We start from the raw sequence: 7500 nt of genomic DNA, 5'->3' as shown, positions 1-7500 counted from the left end.
GAGTCATCCAGAGCTCCAATTTAAGTAAACTTATAGTCAAACTGACCGGCTCGATGAGACAGACCCAATGATATAAAAACTAGTTCAATCCAATCAAATCAAGCCCAGATCAAATCATTAAACCATTTGGAGTATTTTCGGACACATTTGGAAGGTCAAACGGATGTTGAATCTTGTGATTTCATAGTCGAATCTAGTGTCCCGACAAAACGAATCAAACGAGATCAAGATTGCTCAAATTTGACATCGTTAAGACACTCAAATGCCCATCAAATGCCCGCTAATTGAGGAAAATTCTCTGGACCATCTGATCAAAATGATTCATATTCTTGCATTAATTGCACCCAAAACACTATAAATAGAGTTCCTTCCCTCTTATGAGAGGGGGTGGAAGGCTGGAGAGAGAACTTGAGGCTTTGAGAAGGAGCTAAAGTCCCACATCATCCTTGCCATCGTCGTCGCCGTCGATCGCCATCGATCACCATCGACCGTCAGCGACCACCGACGACCACCGCAGCCCTCCGTCGATCACTGTTGATTATCACCGACCATCGTCGGCCACCGCCAACCGTCGTCAATCATCGTCAACCAAATACCGACAGTCAATGCTGTAATATGAAAAATATAGTTACCCTTTCCCGTTTGTGGGACTTAGAATTTTTATAATCATCAAACAATAGAAGATCTTCACAACTGAGGCAGTCCTCATGATTTTTTCCTTTCCGGAAAAATCTGGAGTTAGCTCTATTTGTTTCTCTTTCAGCTGTGTGTGTGTTGAATTTTCGTACAACGCTAAAACGATAATTCGTTACTCTAACGCCGCAGATTTTCTAGCACACATCAATTAATATATCCTGACACTTTATAATCAATTTTTATGGCACTTAAAGTTCATCATTTTATATATTTTTGTGAAGAAGATTTACTAATCGGGATTACAACGGTCTCATAAAAATTATTCAATGTTTATATATTAAATTTTCTTTTCTATATTTTCAATTATTCATTTATTGTTTATTAACCCACAGTTAAAGGCTAAAAAATATAAAAATATATTCTATTGGATATATTGAAGCATCTATTAATAAAATATATACTCAAATACTTAGATATGGGCATTTACAAGCACACCACTCAATTCCTATGTATTTATATATTTAACACCTAATATTTTCTTTTTCATTTTTATACCCGAATCTTTAATATCACATTAAAAATTTAAGATTAGGTGTTAGATATGTAAATACATAAGAATTGCTTGCATGCATTTTCTTAATCATTTTTCATTATGAGAGCGAGTTTCTTAATGTTTGATTTGGCTTCATAATATAGTTGGAGTTGGGTTAAATGGTCTTGATAATAGAAACAATTACTTCTCTTTTAGATGAAAGCTGTGGGAATTCATTATCCACACTATAATGAGCAATATATTTTGCTTTAGCAATTTAGTCCCATTCATTCAATTAATTACTAACAGCTATTATAGTTTCTAATTTGTGCTAGAAATGAACAAAAGCTATTATAGTTTCTATTTCAGCAACTTGTAGGATGAAAATATGGTTTAAGAAATTGATGATTTTATTTTTTTATGTTAGATATAAAAAAAATCTTATTTAAATGCATTTAAAAAAAATAAATTATAGACATTATTTTAAACCAAACATTTCGGCCATGGTTTAACCCGTAGAGCATAAAATTGACTAAATTACAAGATAGGCACGTAGTAGTGTGCCAAAATGGGACATAAATGCCCACCCCGATCATGTGAGGGCATATGCTCCCATATGCTCAACAGGGTGCGTGGTGTTAACGTGTTTGTGCGGGTTGTATAGAACAGACATGCAACATTGTGACTTTCAAATGCAACTGGTAGATCAATGGTATCAGGTCGTTGTAGGCCGATCGATTGAAGTGACAGAGATCGCCGATCGATGAGTTCAGGCCGTTGGAGGCCAATCGATGTGATTAGGCCATTGAAGACCGATTGATTGAAGCGATGGAGATCGCCGATCGATGCAATCGGGCCGTTGGATGCTTATCGATCGAAGCGACAAAGATCACTGAACGATGTGATCAATGTGATCGGGCCGTTGGAGGCCGATCGATCGAAGCGACAGAGATTGCCGCTCGATGAGATCTAGTTGTTGGAGGCCGATCAATCGAAGTGATTGAAGATGCAAAATCAGAATTCGATGCACATCAAAGAATCATTCGATGCAAGCCACACAAATGTAATCACATGTGAAGACGGAACCCAGTCACCCAAAATGACGTGGTCAGCCATGTTGATTGAACCGATAGTGGCTCATCATTCGAATTCGTCTTGGGTTAACCTTTATTAATGCGCCGTCTAAAAATTTATCCAATCAAACATGGGTGTCAATGCAATATTTAAGTTTAAATTTTCTTATAATTAAACACTTATCTATTCAAAATATATTTTCAAGAAGGGGAGTCCAATGAAGCCGAATATTAATTTATTTAGGGATCATCAAGATAACTAAATGATAAGAAAATCATATTAAGAAGATTTACTTAGTTCTTAAATGATGTGTGAACTTTATTTATTGATGAGATTATAATTAGAAAGATTTACTTATGGTATGTTTGGGGCAGCTGTAGCTTATTGAATAATCAACTGATAAGCAAATTAAAAATAATCTACTGATAAGCTAGGTGCAGTGACTACTACAAATTTTTTTTTTTTTGGAAAGTCAAACTATTGCCAATAAACTCCCACTGCAATGAAAACACTGTTTTCTACGTTTTGAAAACACATAAACTGCCAAAACACAGTTTACCCAAACAGGACAGGTGCATTTTCAAAACGCCACCGCACCAAATAAACTGCCTCAAATGGGTCTTTTGTTCTTAAATCCATGTTGACATCAAAAAAGTAATCACACCTAATGAATTTTTTCCTTAATTAAGTTTTTTTTTCCCATAATACTTTGAAGACTGAGAATAATTTCGTGGCCAAGAAAATTTATGTCATAAAGTAGGGAAAATTGATATAACACCTAAATATCCATATAATTAGACCTTAATTTTATATATTTTTAGAGGAAATAATTTGTCCATAAGAAGAATTTCGAAGGAGATAATTCAAAGAACTGTTAATTGCACTAGATATTACTCATGACCAATAACTTTAAACAAAATTTAATTAGTTGTTCCACCACCTATTTTAAACTAACGGTAGTAAGTTTTCTCAATCTTGATGTTAACTGCTGCTACCATAAGCTAAGCATGCAATGACCTATGATCAACCTTAATATAAATTTATCTCTAGTTATATGAATCAATAATGAACCAGAAGGGCTTTTGGCAAGTGAAAAACTTGAACTATTTCATAAATGTCTCATAAAATAAGGGTGAATTTTCTGGGTGGTGTCTCTCTGAAAAATGTGACCCAAAATCTAACAAAAAATCTCTCGAGAGTTAGACCCACAATCTTGAGTTGCCCTGTAATTGTCACCTAACTATATTTGCATGACCATGATCACACTTTTTTAATTCTCCAACCTCTATCACTCGACTACAATCTTTTAGTTATTGTCGCTTGATTTTATTGCATGACAACAAACCCTTGACCAAAATCACCCATCTACAATTGCTTTTATCTTCATCCTCATACTACAATCATTTGACCATCATTAGATGGCTTCAATTGGCTTGACCATAGTCGCTCATCTACCACTATCTTACCACGTACCATCTCCATACTATGACTATCCCATTACCATCGCTTGCATATGCCTGCCTAATCACAATCATCTATCTATAGTTATATGGTCATAATCAAACAACTATGTTAATAAGACCATTTATCACTTAAATTACAGTTGTCTAACAACTATCACTCGATTATGGTCATTTGAACTTCGTCGTTATTTATGGTCGTATGATCACATTTGCCCAACCACTATCTTATGATCCCTACTCCAAACGATTTCATTGGTCACCGTCACATATAAATTGATGAAGCGCCTTTGATTTATGCCATTGCTTATAAGATCGGCGAACGCTATGGCTTATAAGGTCGATGCACATTGCTAATGAACTATATTGATTATAAAGTTGATGCATGGCATTGCTTATCAAGTCGATGCATGTTATGGACACCATCTCCAACACCAACACATGCCGACCTCATCACCTATCATTGTCAATAACAATGATGCACATGATTGTCGATGGAGCCCAAAAATATCATCATCAACACCAACATTAAACTAAATCACTTGGCCTCTTTGCTTCTAACCATAAAAAAGAATAAGCATGTTATAATACAGTTCTTTGAAGGTAATATATCATGCATCCCTCAATCATAGAGAAAAGTATGGTTAGAAATTATGCTATAAATTAGCGAAATCATATTATAATCTCAAAGGCATCTCACGACTAGCAGAAGTGGTGATGTCGCCACATGGGACCCACAGAGGACAACCCATAACCGCACGCTCAGCCGACCAACTCCTTTGTTCATCTCCTAAAGAATTTATATAACCAGATCCATTCAAACTAATTCAACGCCCTCCAACCCGGACGGGTGAAATGGACCATCCAGCTACAGAGCATTTGACATTTAAACCCAGCCAATAATAGCTCGGCCTAATAGCAGCCTGACCTAAGGGCCGCCATACCTAATAGCCTCCCTACCAAATGACCGCTTGACATAATGGCCATCCGACATAATGATCGCTCAATCATATTTGTGGGCCGCCTTGGCCATATTTTTGAATGGACTAAAAGACTCCCGCCGTACCCATATATACTAGGGGCACATAATGTGAGCCAATATATATATACATACAAGTTTAGTCAGGAGCATTTTGATGATCTCATCTCTAGTTTTAAATCAAAGTTCTGAAGGCATATAACCTTCTGATTAAGGCAATCGATACGTACTTAGATCGTAATCACTAGCATCAAAAAAACATATATTAAAACAACGAGGAAAGACAAGCGAAGTGGAGAAGGTATAGTACAAACCTGTGAGTCGTGTATTGCGACAACATTTTGCCGGGGAATCGCAGCGAACGAGCGACAGAGAAACAGTGCGAAGAAAATTTTTGAGGGAGACGTGCCCTATGTCATTTCGTTCCTTTGCTTGTAACCGAAGGGGAGTGGCTGCGGTTAAGCACTCCAGGTGGATCTCACAAGGCGGAAAAGGCCAGTGAATAATTAATAATAATCAATTATTTATTTATTTATTTTAGCTTTTATATTTTTCTCTCTATTTCTCTTTTATTTTTATTTTTATTTTATGGTGATTAGAAATCACCCGAATTGATTGAACCGGTCTATCCTCTTTTCTAATTTACGAACATATCCACTCACCAAGAAGACCACTTTGCCTACGGACTTCGGTTGAACAATAATACATTTTTTTTTGACAAATCTCAAGACAAAACCCATTAATCGAGACGAAGCATACTATCACACCATGAGTGGTGTAAACGAGCCGAACAGGAGCGAGGCTTAGTGAGCCGAACACGAGTGAGCCAAGACAGCTCGTGTTCGACTCATTTGCTTAGCGAGCCGAACACGAGCCCTTTACGAACAAAGAGTCGTCTTGACAACCACAATCACGTAGCCATTAGATGTTTAGGATTGGGCAAGATTTAAAACATCATTTGAATCTAATTTAATAAATTTTATTCTATTTTATTAATTAATACTTTTAATTGATTATAAATCCTTGCAGCCTTGTAGTCAATTAAATTTTTAAAAAAACTACTCATCAAAGATATATATATATATATAATTTAGTAGTATTTCGAGCCAAAACGAACCGAACACGAACGAACAAATATTTGTTTGTTTTGTTCGTGTTAAACTCATTAACTTAGCGAACGAGTCGAACAAGAGCATCTTAACGAACTAAACACAAGTTGTTCGCGAACAACAAGCCGTTTTGATTAGGGGTGTAAACGAACCGAACACGAACGAACAGAGCTTGTGTTCGTGTTTGGTTCGTTTGAAATTTAGTTTGTTTGAAATAAGCTCGTGTTTGAAATTGTTCGTGAAGTCACTGTTCGTTTTCGTTTCTTAACGAACGAGTCGAACACGAGCTGTTCGCGAACGACGAACCAGTTTGACATCCCTAATATTAATATTTATAAATAATATGTTATATTAATTATATAACTTACATTATATAAATATATAATATCTATATTAGTATATTACTAATATAGTACATTAATATATTATTATTTTAATTTATTATATATTATAATTTATAAAATTTTATTTTTTAAAATATCATAAATTTTTTATATATAATTATTTTAAATTATTTTATATTTCGAACAATAACGATTCGAACACGAACGAACGCATAACTGTTCGCGTTTGGTTCATTTAACTAACCGAACGAAAAAAATTTGTTCACGTTCGTCTCGTTTACCTATCGAACGAATCGAACACGAACTCATTGACGAATCGAACATAGCCTTGGACTGTTTAGTCATTCCCCTGAACAAAAGTCTTATTTTAATAAAGTCCCCTTATATATAGAAGAAGGGGAGACCAGATTGTTATATTTTTATTTATGACTCACATTTATTTTAATAACTTATGAGATTTATTTTTGATAACTTAAGTTATTAATTTTCATAACTCATAACTTATGTCATAAATTATGACAACTTATGATATTTATTTTGATAACTTAAGTCATTAATTTTCTTAACTCATAACTTATGTCATAAATTATGACAACTTATGATATTTATTTTGATAACTTAAGTTATTTATTTTCTTAACTCATAACTTATGTCATAATTTATGATAACTTATGATATTTATTTTTGTAACTCTATAACCCCTAAAATAAATAAATGTTACTAACTTATGTCATTGATTTTATTAATAAAAATCAATTAATTTATTAAATTATCATAAATCCTATTGGTTAGTAACCCCCTTGATGGATGGTGGATAAATAGAGCATGAATTTGAGAATGGGTCCTCTCTCTACCTAACACACCTCGTACATTTCTCTCCATCAGAAAGTACAGAAAGTTTTAAGGGATTAGAGAGAGAAACTCCATCTCTTCAAGATCAAATTTGTTCATCATGAATACAGGTATGCGTCGCTTTATTTTTACATATGTAAAAATCATGAATTTAAAAGATCTTGGCTATTATGTACTTTTCTTTTGTAATTTGTGTATAAAGTTGAAACATGAATTTTCTAGCATGTGGTATCAGAGCCTTGATTACTAAATTTATGATTTTTCATATAATTTTATTTGTGTTAGTTGTAATAAATTTTCGCTCTGAATTAGTTTTTTAATTAGATCAATAAAACTAAAGTAAATTGATATGATTGAAATTATTATTTATTTAATATCTATGTAATGTTTAATTTGTTAGTCACCAAAGTGACCAAATTAATAAGTTTAATAGATATTAAATTAAATAAATTCAATTAATCAAGAGTATGTGATGCTTGTTATGAAATAATTAAATATTTTATTAAAAAAAAAA

This window comes from Phalaenopsis equestris, unplaced genomic scaffold, assembly GCF_001263595.1.
Source record: "Phalaenopsis equestris unplaced genomic scaffold, ASM126359v1 Scaffold000450, whole genome shotgun sequence".
In the NCBI taxonomy this organism is placed as follows: domain Eukaryota; kingdom Viridiplantae; phylum Streptophyta; class Magnoliopsida; order Asparagales; family Orchidaceae; genus Phalaenopsis; species Phalaenopsis equestris.
This window is presented reverse-complemented; position numbering follows the sequence as displayed.